General features: G+C 41.1%; 1 long non-coding RNA gene across 1 annotated transcript in view; it reads right to left on the bottom strand.

Moving 5' to 3' along the window:
• Nucleotides 1–380: 380 nt before the first annotated feature.
• The window catches only part of LOC137336112 (uncharacterized), a 36005-nt gene continuing 23600 nt past the window's right edge, over nt 381–12785 (bottom strand). Inside the window, exons 2-3 of the long non-coding RNA XR_010966573.1 lie at nt 4109–4241; nt 381–708 (exon numbers count right to left, since the gene is read on the bottom strand). This is a non-coding gene — a long non-coding RNA (uncharacterized lncRNA). The remainder of the gene's footprint in view (nt 709–4108; nt 4242–12785) is intronic.

The raw sequence follows: 12785 nt of genomic DNA, 5'->3' as shown, positions 1-12785 counted from the left end.
GCTCCGGTGTGACGGTCCTTTACCGGCTCCGGTGTGACGGTCCTTTACCGGCTCCGGTGTGACGGTCCTTTACCGGCTCCGGTGTGACGGTCCTTTACCGGCTCCGGTGTGACGGTCCTTTACCGGCTCCGGTGTGACGGTCCTTTACCGGCTCCGGTGTGACGGTCCTTTACCGGCTCCGGTATAATATATTTTTTAAACTGACAGGTTTGATTTAAAGAAATTGTTGATCTTGTCAACAACTTGAAATGTCCTGGGTAATTCTAATCAAGTTTTTAAACTGGATTGCACTATAGCAGTTACACTTTGATTTATCACTTTTTCAAATATACTTTATTTTTGAAACTTAATTCAATCAACCTGTAATTATTCAAACCAGCTTAAAAATAAGAAAAGATGACAGTTTATTGAACTGAAAGATGTTAGTTTGTAAAATGATGCAACTTTATCTGATTCTTCTCAGTGGCTTGATGAGAACTGAACTTGTTTTGAGGTAAAATATTCATGTAATTTGTGACTGACTCCTTTTAAAACAAGTTCTCTGTTAGCAGTTAGCATTTGGAAGAGCTGAAGTGCTGTTGTACTGTCCATACAGAAGGACCAGCAGTGAGCTGCTTGATTCTGGTCGGTAAGCATTGGGTTGTTGAGAGATTACCAAATCTTCATCAATAACTTTCAAGCAGAATGGGACCTGCTGTTACACCAATCCTGGAATCAAATATTTAAGTATTAATAAAATGTCCAAAAGTGGCAAACCTGTAAAATAGAGGGGATAAACAAGAATCATCACACAGTGTGATAGAAAGAAGAGAGTACACCAAATTATCATAGAATGATACAGCACAGAAGGAGGCCATTTGGCCCATTGTGCCTGTGCTGGCTCTTTGAAAAAGCTATCCAATTAGTCCCACTCTCCTGCTCTTTCCCCATACCCTGTAAATTTTTTCCCTTCAAGTATTTATCCAATTCCCTTTTGAAAGTTATTAATGAATCTGCTTCCACCACCCTTTCAGGCAGTGCATTCCAGATCATAACAACTCACTGAGTAAAAACATTTCTCCTCATCTCGCCTCTGCTTCTTTTGCCGATAACCTTAAATCTGTGTCCTCCGGTTACCCACCCTTCTGCCATTGGAAACAGTTTTTCCTTATTTAGTCTAACAAAACCCTTCATAATTTTGAACACCTTTATTAAATCTCCCCTTAAATGTCTCTGCTCTAAGGAGAGCAACCCCAGCTCCTCTAGTCACTCCACATAATTGAAGTCCCTCATCCCTGGTACCATATTAGAAAATCTCCTCTGCACCCTGTCTAAGGCCTTGACATCCTTCCTAAAGTGTGGTGCCCAGAATTGGACACAATTCTCCAGTTGGGGCCTAACCAGTGATTTATAAAGGTTTAGCATAATTTTCTTGCTTTTGCACTCTCTGCCTCTATTTATAAAGCCGAGGATACCGTATGCTTTTTTAAACAGCCTTCTCAACTTGTCCTGCCACCTTCAAAAGATTTTTGTACGTACACCGCCAGGTCTTTCTGTTCCTGCACCCTCTTTAAAATTGTACCTTTTTAGTTTATATTGCCTCTCCTCATTCTTCCTACCAAATTGCATCACTTCACAATTCTCTGCGTTAAATTTCATTTGCAATGCGTCTGCCCATTTCACCAGTCTGTCTATGTCCTCCTAACCTCTGTTACTATCGACCTTGCAGTTTACTACATTCCCGAGTTTCGTGTCATCTGCAAACATTGATATTATGCAATGTATACCCAAGTCCAGATCATTAATATATATCAAAAAGAGCAGTGGTCCCAACACCGACCCCTGGGGAATACCACAGTATACTTCCCTCCAGTCTGAAAAACAACCGTTCACCACTACTGTCTGCTTTCTGTCTTTTAGCCAATTTTATATCCACGCTGCTACTGCCCCTTTGATCCCTTGGGCTTCAATTTTGCTAGTAAGTTTATTATGTGTTACTTTATCAAACGCCTTTTATAAGTCCAAGTACACATCAACCACACTACCTTCATCAGCCGTCTCCGTTACTTCATCAAAGAACTCAATCAACTTAGTCAAACACGATTCGCCTTTAACAAATCCGTGCTGTCATTTATCAACCGATATTTTTCCAAGTGACAATTAATTTTGTTTCTGATTATTGTCTCTAAAAGTTTCCTCACCACCAATGTTAGGCTGACTGGCCTAGAGATTTATCTCTCTCCCCTTTTTTGTACAGAGGTGTAACATTTGCAATCCTCCAATCCTCGAGCACCGCTCCCATATCTAAGGAGGATTGAAACATTGTGGCCAGAGCTTCCGCTATCTCCACCCTTACACCCCTCAGTAACCTAGGATGTGGACCAGGTGACAATTCAACTTTGAGCACTGCCAACCTTTTAAGTACCTCCACTTTATTTTTATCCTATCCAATTTCTCTACTACGACCTCCTTTACCGTGACATTGGCAGTGAAGACAGATGCAAAGTACTCCTTTAGTACCTCAGCCATGCCCTCTGCCTCTACAAGATGATCTCCTTTTTGGTTCCTAATCGGCCCCACCCTTCCTTTGACTACTCTTTTACTCTTTATATGTTTATAAAAGACTTTCGGTTCCCTTTTATGTTATCCGGTAATCTATTCTCATACACTCTTCTTGCCCCTCATATTTCCTTTTTCAGTTCTCCAAATTGTGTTGGTACAGTCAATTAAATAGATTTTGGTCATATTCATTGTCAAGAATGAACTTTTGCGATGCTTTAAAGCTTTAAGATAAGCGAGTTCCTAGCTCTTCAGGCCTCTAAATCATTGATGTAGATTGTAAATAGCTGAGGCCCAAGCACTGATCCTTGCGGCACCCGACTAGTTACAACCTGCCAACCCGAAAATGACCCATTTATTCCTACTGTTTTCTATCCGTTAACCAATCCTCAATCCATGCTAATATATTACCCCCAATCCTATGAGCCCTAATCTTGTGTAACAACCTTGTGTGGCACCTTATCGAATGCCTTTTGAAAATCCAATATATACTGCATCCACTGGTTCCCCCTTATCTACCCTGCTAGGTACACCCTCAAAAAACTGTAATAGATTTGTCAAACATGATTTCCCTTTCATAAAACCGTGTTGACTCTGCCTAATCATATTATTATTTTCTAAGTGCCCTGTTACTACGTCCTTAATAATAGGTTCTAGCATTTTCCCTACTACTGAGGTCAGGCTAACTGGCCTGTAGTTCCCTGTTTTCTCTCTCCCTCCTTTCTTGAATAGCGGGGTTACATTTGCTACCTTCCAATCCACTGGGACCATTCTAGAATCTAGGCAATTCTGGAAGATCAAAACCTTTGCATCCACTATCTCTGCAGCCATCTCTTTTAAAACCCTAGGATGTAGTCCATCAGGTCCAGGGGATTTGTTGGCTTTTAGTCCCATTAATTTCTCTAGTACTTTTTCTTTACCTATCTTAATTATTTAAAGTTCCTCACTCTCATTACACCTTTGGTTTCCCACTATTTCCAGTATGTTTTTTGAGCCTTCCACTGTGACGACAGATACAAAATATTTGTTTAACATCTCTGCCATTTCTTTATTCCCCATTATAATTTCTCCTGTCAAAAATCAAAAGTAAATCTCTGGTTGGGAAGCACTTTGAGATTGTTGTGAGTACGTGAAAGGTGTTCTATAAATGCAAGCTCGCCCTTTCTTTACTGGTGATTGCACAATTGCAACTGTTACATCCCTACAAAAATGATTTACTGCAACCTTTATTTCACAGCTCTGGCCCTAGCAATAGCCCCATTGTTAATGGCAGCTATACTATGAATAGGAATGTAGAATCACCTTGCGAGCCTTCCTTTCTGGAGGAAGCATTGAGGAAGCTGAGTGATCAGTTTGCCAATTGAAGTCAGAAATACATTTGTGCATTGCAGGGAAGGTCTGGTGTCCAGAAATGAAAGACCATGACTTTCAATCAACTGCATGTTTATTGCCATCATTGCTTCTGGTCTCCCTATATCAGGAGTCCCAGCCGACTGCAAAAATCCATCTACTTGAAACGTAAAAAATATGCAAAGCAATTTGACCTATTGTAAGTTGTCAGAAGACTAACCTGATATTTTGAACCTTTCAACTGGTTGCAATAGGAGAGTCTAGACCTCAAGACTTTCAAAATCCCTTCATAGATTCTCCAGAATAGAAATGCAGTATTAACTCCATTGTAGCTTGTGATATTTTCTTGGAAACTGAAACAAGAAAAATGTCATAGGTTTGAGAGCTAGAGTGTTTGAACTGAACAAATTTCTCCTTATTTTGCCCTGGCTGTATCAAGACGCTCTGCAGTCCCTCAGTCCTAACAGTAGGAAATAGATTGCAAATTAAAAAAGAACTACTTAAGAGATAATTGAGGGGAAACAAGAAATTGCAACTGTTGGCATGGAGTCATAACACTTTTTAAAAATTGCCTTTGGTTCCAAGCCAGAAGTGTTTTCACCAAAAAAAAAGCTCTAAATAAACCAGTCGAGCAATGTACTAATTTTATTGACTTCGGGAGAATCTGGCCCCACGAGAGACTTACCAACTCTCCTGTCTGCACTGTGCCAGCCAATCCTGATTTCTTGGAATTTTTTGCTTTCTCTTGCTCTCCAGCCAAAGAACACTAGGGAGGTGGAACTTCCCCAGAATCCAGAGCAGTAGAGAACGTGCCCTATTAAAACTGCAGTGACTAGATGATTTAACAGCAGACAAGTGAGTGAGAGCCATATTTTCACTATGTCCTACCACCAGTCTCCTAGTTGGTCAAGTGGCCTTTTCCCATCCTTGACATTTCTAATGCTCTGACCCAAAGTGGGTCAATCAAACGTTAGTTTTAAATGTTCATGGAAATCATTCAGTTGGCAAAAGCGAGACGAAGAATATCCCCGATTAGATCTCTGATTTGGGCTGTTAGTTGACCTCATCCAGGACAACACTAGGGATGCAACAATGGCCTCAGCACTCCAGGGCTAGGGAATGCAAAAAACAGCCAGAATTTTTGATCCCGGTTGTTATCCATTGACTCCTGTTGGAAAATGCACATACGTAGATGTCAGATGAGCACTGGAATTGGCTCTATTTTTAAATCCCCAGTAGTTGAATACACTACTGCTAGTCATCATCCAGGCTAATGCATGGAGAACGGCCACTACATTACAACAGTGATCACAGTAATTCATTGGCTGTGAAGCGCTTTGGGTCGTCCTGAGGTTGTGAAAGGCGCCATATAAATGCAAGTTTCTCTTTTTTTTTAAAAAAGGCTTGTTTTACCACTAATCACACGTAAGATTGAAATAGTCATATGATTTGTGTTTTAAGACCATTTTTGGTCATGCTTGCATGAGAACAAGACAAGAAGATACTGTGCTGATAAGTAAGCTTGAGGATGGTCCTTGGAGGTATTAGCGGGAGGCCTTTGACCCATGGACCAATACTGCAACATGAATCAGTTTCTTCAAGTAGGAAGGGAGGTTGGAGGAGGGAGGAAAATATGCTCTGGTGGACTTAGCCACAGAAGAACTGGAAATTTGAAAAGAACAACTGGCATTAATCACTGCAGGCTGCAACATCTTTTTTTCTCTTTCTCACGCTCTCGACTCAACCTGTTCATCGCTTCATTCTTTTTCTTTCCTCTTCCCCACAAGCGCAAACACTGATTCTTTCCTTATCTCCCACATATCCAGTTGCTTACTCTCATCATAATACAGGCAGCAGAGTTATAGACGAGCTCAAGTTTACGGAGGATGAGAGGCCGGCCAGAAGAGCATTGGAATAGTTGAGTCTGGAGGTACCAAAAGCATGGATGAGGGTTTCAGCAGCAGATGGGATGAGGCAGGCGCGAAGAGGTACATTGGGGAGTGCAAAGATGTTTTTACCTTCTAAAACTACAGCTGATGGCAAATGTAAGGTTATTTTGCTGTTGGCTGTATTTTGAAATATAACCTGCCTTAGTTACTTTGTTGTGGCCACAGCGACGGTCCACTTTTTTGTGAGCTGCCCAGGTGGTAAGGTAAATAGTGCCGGGAGGCCAGTATAGCACCTGCTCTCCTAAACTGGTGCTGCAATATAAAAAAACTACTTAAAAGTAGTTACAGGTGATCACATGGTCTCTGCAGAACAGGCACCCCACTTCATAAGTCCAGTGTGGGCAGGAGCTACAGACCTAAGTGCAGCAAGATGAGGCACAGAGGGAGCTAGTGAGATGGGCCCAGTGGAAGAAGCATCTATGTCTACTTGATTTATATCGTGGGGAGCTTCTTGCAGTAATTCATTTGGTTTGTATGTAATTTATGTGTAGCTGCACAAGAATATGAACTCGAGGTGTCTATAATATGATATAACCAGGACTTGCTCGTTGACCATGCTGCCTGGAAGCATAGCGGTGTTGTTTTCTGTCTGTTTCTGTCTCTCTCTCTTTCTCTGTCCCCACCCAATCTTTGCAAAACTGTCAAAAGGAGGTGCCAAGTAGAGGCTACTCACTTCCCAAGCAGAATGGAGAGGTAACTGGGGGATTAGGACCTCTTGGGCCATCCTCAAAATATCTTAATGGTCGACTGTGAGTGAAGTTGGTAGATATCTAGGAGCCAGTTGCTTTCTTGTCTTCCTCAGATGTGATATGGGTCATGGGGAGGGGCAGGGGGAAGTGGAAGGGAATCTAGTCAGTTGTTAGCTGCTAGCAGGATCAATTCTCTGAAACATCTGTCCTCATTACTGTTGCTTCCAGCTGCACCCTGTTTCTATGCCACCAGGATAAATAAGTAGGAAGAGAAAATAACATTTAAAATGCTATATAATTAAATACAAACAGAATGGTTGTGTAATATAGCCCTTTTTAGACATGTAAAAACCAATAAGTGGAAGTGGTGCAACCTACCCTTTTTTAAACATGTATAGGCCAATAACTTTTTGTGCGCACATTAGCGAAAAGAATAAAACTCGGCTCTAATTATACAAGAAAGAGCATCTGCTGTTGTAATTTATCTGCGTCATATCATGACACACGTTGGTAATGAACTGGAAACCAAGGTGGCTGATTCACGACTAAAGATTGGACTACAATATATTAAAGAGGGAATCTCACTATCTGAAACATCTGTTTAAAAAATATAGTTATAAAGAACCATGGTCGTCTTTAACATCCTTTAGTTCTATTCATTTTCAATGGCGTTTTCTTGAAAAAGTTGCTGGGAGGAGACTGTAATTGGCATACACACACAATTCATCTCCCTCGTACAGTTGAGGTCCTAAATGCCACTCATCAACATTTACTGTTTTAAGAGGGGAACTGAAATGGATGGGGGAATCGCCCAAAATAAAGGGTCTTTTAGTTCATCTCTCATGATATTGTGGCCTGGAGCTCAATTGGGATGTTGAGGATGGTTTCATTCCGAGCATGGAATGGCACATAATGGGGGGGCGGGGGACAAGAGCACAGTGTTGGAAAGCTGTTGGAGAGAAGACAGCAGGCCTAGGTGGGATGGGAGGTGCGAACAGTGGTAGAAGGAGGCTTTGGGCTGATATTGGTGAGGGGTTCAGAGAGCTTGAGAGGAAGAAGGGTATGGGCGATGAGTCAAGAGCGGAGTGTGGTGAGGAGGATGGGGAGGGATAGAGAAAACAGAAAGGACAGGGTGATGGGAGTGAGAAGGGGAGTCAGGAGGACATGGTGATGTTTTATAGGGCATGAAGCAAAAAAATGGATGCTGAGCCAAGAAAGGAGATATTAGGAGAGATGACCAAAAGCTAATTCAAAGAGGTGGGTTTTAAGGAGCATCTTAAAAGGGAAAGAGGGCTTTGGAGAGGAAATGCTGAAGTATGGGGTCTAGCTGGCTGAAAGCATGGCTGCCAATGGCAAAGCAAAGGTAGGAGGGAAGGCTGAAGAAGCTGGGAGTCAGAGGAATGGAGACTTCGGTGAGGGGGGGTTAGGGTGGGTAGAATGGGGGAGCTTAGAGAGAGGGATGGATGAGGCCATGGAGGGCTTTAAACATAAGCATGAGAATTAAGTATAAATGTAGGTAAGTTTAAACCTTAGACAGTGATTTACACTTTCTACCTCCTGCATTCAGTCCTCTTTCTTGCACGTGCTGTGTGTTTCAGCTCCGTCTCTTCAAGAACATACTGATTCCACAATGTCGCCCAATTTCCTAATTCACTTGTCAATCAAACAAAATCAGGGTTCTGATCTGTAACTGACCCAGTATTTATTTCAAGAATCCATAGTGTAAAAAAAATTTGAGCCTTAAAGGGACACACACCTACATTCTATTTGACATGGTAAAATGTTCTGTCTTTATGAAACAGTGGATTCTTGGGCTTACTTTAAGTAGAGATTTTTATATATACTTTAATCATCATCCAAATATATAGGAAGGCTCAGATTTGCAATGAGAACTGTGGGACTTCTGATAATGTATATAATGAAATGGGTTCATGCTGTGAGGCAGTAGGTTAAGGTAGATTGTGCTGCATGGAAATTATTTCAAAACGCTAATTTTTAAAATATCATTGGCTGATAATTTTGTCTAAAAGGAAATAAAATTGACATTTCCCATGGACTGTTTCCAGTGTAACTGGTTAAACTAAATGCAATATGTAATTTGGTAGCAGCTTTTTTATTTAAAAAAAGCTGTTTGATTTATTTTCAATTTTGAAAAAAAAAGCAATGTTTGATTTATTTTCAATTTTGAAAAAAGCATGAGTTAAACTCTAGTTATGTGACTAGACAGCAGCCACTCAACATCTGAAGTTATTACACATGCTATACCCAAAGGACGTCTAGATTGCAATCTGTTTCGCTGAAATGAAAAATGACAAATCTGGTCTGTACTGGACTGACAAGTTCTCTCCTCTGAGATTTTTTTAACATTTCTGATGCTTGTCTTACTTGGAAAGCAAAGCAAAATTGGGTTCTTGTATGGATTTTGCTTGAAATAGACTTTTCCAGAGGTGACCAATCTGAAGGAGATGAAAGTTGGATATTTTTCTTCAGTTTCCTCTCCAAGAATCATTACAGCACAGAAGGAGGCCATTCAGCCCAACGTGCCTGTGCCGGCTCTTTGAAAGAGCTATTTAATTAGTCCCACTCCCCTGCCCTTTCCAATAACCCTGCATTTCTTTTCTTCAAGTATTTATCCAATTCCCTTTTGAAAGTTACTATTGAATCTGCTTCCATCACCTTTTCAGGCAGTGTGTTTCAGATCATTGTAATGATCTCCTCTAGGTGCTGACTCATGCTGGGTACAGTTCCAAAAATGCTGGGAGCCTCTGGTACCTTGTGCAAGGGGGCCATTCTTTGTGAGCCTGGACCGCTAGTTTTGACAAACTGTTCCATTTGGGGAAGAGAGATGCATCAAAACTAAGCATGATTCAGTTCTCATTTTCCAGCAAGAGCCACGGGATGACGATAGGGAATATGGATCCTGGCCGACTTCCCTCCCACCCGCCCCCCTCCCCCCCCAACTTCCCGGCCTGAGGCTAATCATAACACCCTGCTGACTATTCAGCTTAGGTCAGCCAAGACCTTCCTGGTCTGGATGGCTCGGTCTGTACACTGAAAGCACTTTTTTCCTTTGTAGGAGAACAGCTCACTAGAAATGCAGTCCCCCCCCCCCTCTTTTGCATACACTCCTGAGTATAAAATAATGCGAACTGCAAGGAGCATTGAAAATGGGGGTCTATAATTCTACAAGAGGTGCAAGCCACCTGTCACACACAAATAAACTTGGACATCCAATCCTGTTCACTTGACTTCGAGTCTCTGTACTATATGTAAGGAATCTTACAACACCAGGTTATAGTCCAACAGCTTTATTTGGAATCACAAGCTTTCGGAGCTTTCCTCCTTCGTCAGGTACTATACAGCAAGGGAGCCCTGCATTGTCGGAGGTGCCGTCTTTCGGCTGGACGTAAAAGATCCCATGGCACTACTTTGAAGAAGAGCAAGGGATTTCTCCCTGGTGTCCTGGCCAATATTTATCCCTCAACCAACATCACTAAAACATCATTATCAATTTGCCATTTGTGGGTTCTTGTGCGCAAATTGACTGCCGTGTTTCCTATATTACAACAGTGGCTACACTTCAAAAGTACTTTATTGGCTATAAAGCGCTTTGGGATGAACCAAGGTCGTGAGCTCTTTATAAATGAAAGTCTATTCTTTCTTTCCTTAAGATTTAAAAAAAATACACTTCTTTCTAAATTAAATAGCCACAGCCTCCCTTACCATACACCTTGCACAGGTAATCTTCCCTAGTCGACAAGGCCGGAGAGTCTGACCTGATTCTGCTCAGCATTATGCTGGACAAAGCTGAATGAGACTGACATCTTGCCATCTATGGGTAACCCACTGTGAACGCTAGCAAAGGGTAGGAATTTGTCCCAGGTATCCCAGAGTTGAGCCGCTCTTTGTATTTTTGTGTAACAGAAAGAAAATAAATAGCTTGTCATGTGTATTTACATTTGTTCATTTGAATTTCTGTACTTCAGCTATTTAGTACCTGAATGGTATTTTCCCTTTAACATTGTCCCTGAATACATTATTATCCAGTTAAGACCGTCTTGCTCAGGCCACAATGCTGATAAGGTTGTTTGAAAAGAAACTACTCCATTATTCAGTGAACGCTGAACAAAATATTTGAATAAGTACCTTGTAATACTGGTAAATTATTAATTGAAGCAGATGTCCATTGCTGCTCTGTATTATATTACAGATAAGATAAGCTACAGTACACCTGCTATGTGTAAACAAATCAGGCTATCTACTCCACGACACTTGAAGTCATACTTGTCAGTAAAGGTGCTAGATTTTTAACAGACTACGATTAATCTGGAAAAACTTTAATGGGGGCATTCTGTATGAAGTATTTGTTATACTCACATCTGGTTCAAAGTCACGCAGCAGCTGAACACACAAAGTGGTATGATTACATTTAATTAGCTATATGTAGCCTTGCTTTTTACTCCATAATAAAGAGCCAATTTTAAACATATTATTCCTGAAATTATTTTTTTAAAACTAGATACTGACTTTTGTTCTTGTTCATTTTGATGGGAATATTAGGATTAAGATTAGATTCTTTTATGAATAGGGTTGTTTTGTAGGTTGGGACTATGAGTGGGTGGACTGGTTTTACAATCAGGGTTTTCTTCTTATTTCTTCACAGGACTAAACAAAAATATAGAAGACAAAAGTGTGTGTGTACGCACACATATATGAAAGTATTTTGCAGGATAATTGATTCAGTTTGGTTCCTAATTTGCCTAGACGTTATGGAAAGCAATGTGGAAATCAACAGACCTTGAATACACTGCTGATGACGCCACACCACACAATCCCTGATTGGTTACCTTTCAAAACTATCGTAATTGGTTGTTCGTATGGCTAGGCAACCAGAAACACGCCTACACCCTCATTTATATCCTGCTGCCATTTCACACCCACACTGTCTCCCTTCAGCTTAGAGGACTGGACCTTCCAAGGGACTGTCAACTCTGCTCTGTATCAGCGGATATAAAATGGGCTGGAATAGGTCCTTAACATGGATAAAGCCTTGATCAAAAAAATCACCTCCAGGTTGAATGATAAATCAGTATAGATTCTATATTTGAGTAAATCAGAAAATATTGAAGTTACTGCAGCTGCAATATGAGAACCAGATGTAGAACAGCCTGACAGTGATTTGTAATACTGGAGCCGAATGGCTGATAGTTTATGCCATTTTATCATAGCAGCTCAAAAGCATTATCTAAACCTTAAGATTAGGTTACAATCTTTAAATCACTGCCTGATATCTGATATTTGATGGAAAATATAAACGGTAAAATGATGTTTAGTCCAACCCCACACAAATGAAACTCTTAATTAACTGACTGGTAGCTATGTCTCTCAGCCTTTCTATAAACAACTCACTTAGCAAATCTTGTTTAATTATTACAAAGCCTGAAAATGAGGTTTTCTTGCTCACAAACCTGAAGATAAATTAGTAGTTAGCCCTAAATAGGCCACCAAATGATCAATGACCTCCCTGTAGGTGGACTTGAATAAATAATTAAAGAAGTGGGACAGATTCAGTTCTCGTCATTTTCACAGAATCCCTTCATGCTAACTTCACGCAGTAGATCCTTCTAAAAACAATTGTCCTGTCTTTTTTTTAATGTTCAGATTGTTCTACTGTAGGCGTCCACCACTCTCTGACTGGTAAAATTGGTTTGTGCAGCAACAACTGGTCCATCAGCTCATGCATGGACCCACCTCCAAAATCCAGTGCTACACTTTGCCTGCTGCTGTAGTTCTGCCTTTTGTCTGGGGAACTGTTGATTAAGGCCACAGTGGCAGTGACTTACTGGGCATGAGTAATCTTCACAGGGATGACGTGTTGCTGGTTAAAGAACTGCTCCATGGCTGTGGGAGCTGGTCACAATTAAGGCAAAGCTTATTCATTCGGGCTCCTGTTTGTGTCAGCTTGGCTCAAGTCTGTAGCACTTTCCTGATTTGGGTCAGAAGGTGCGTGGGTTCAACTCCCACTCCAGGACCTGAGCACACAAAACTAGGCTGACATTCTGGTGCAGCGCTTGGAAAGTAGTGCAATGTCAAGAGATTTTGAGACATTAAAATGAAACTATGTCTGTCTGTTCCTGTGGTCCAAGTAGATGTTAAAAATATCATGGCCCTATTTGAAGAGAAGGGAGTTATCCTGATGTCCTGGCCAGCATTCTTTCCTCAACTAACACCACCAAAATCAGACTGACTGGTTATTCAT

The sequence above is a fragment of the Heptranchias perlo genome, chromosome 2 (assembly GCF_035084215.1).
Source record: "Heptranchias perlo isolate sHepPer1 chromosome 2, sHepPer1.hap1, whole genome shotgun sequence".
Taxonomy (NCBI): domain Eukaryota; kingdom Metazoa; phylum Chordata; class Chondrichthyes; order Hexanchiformes; family Hexanchidae; genus Heptranchias; species Heptranchias perlo.
The sequence above is the reverse complement of the archived record's forward strand: the minus strand, read 5'-3'. Positions and strand labels throughout refer to the sequence as shown.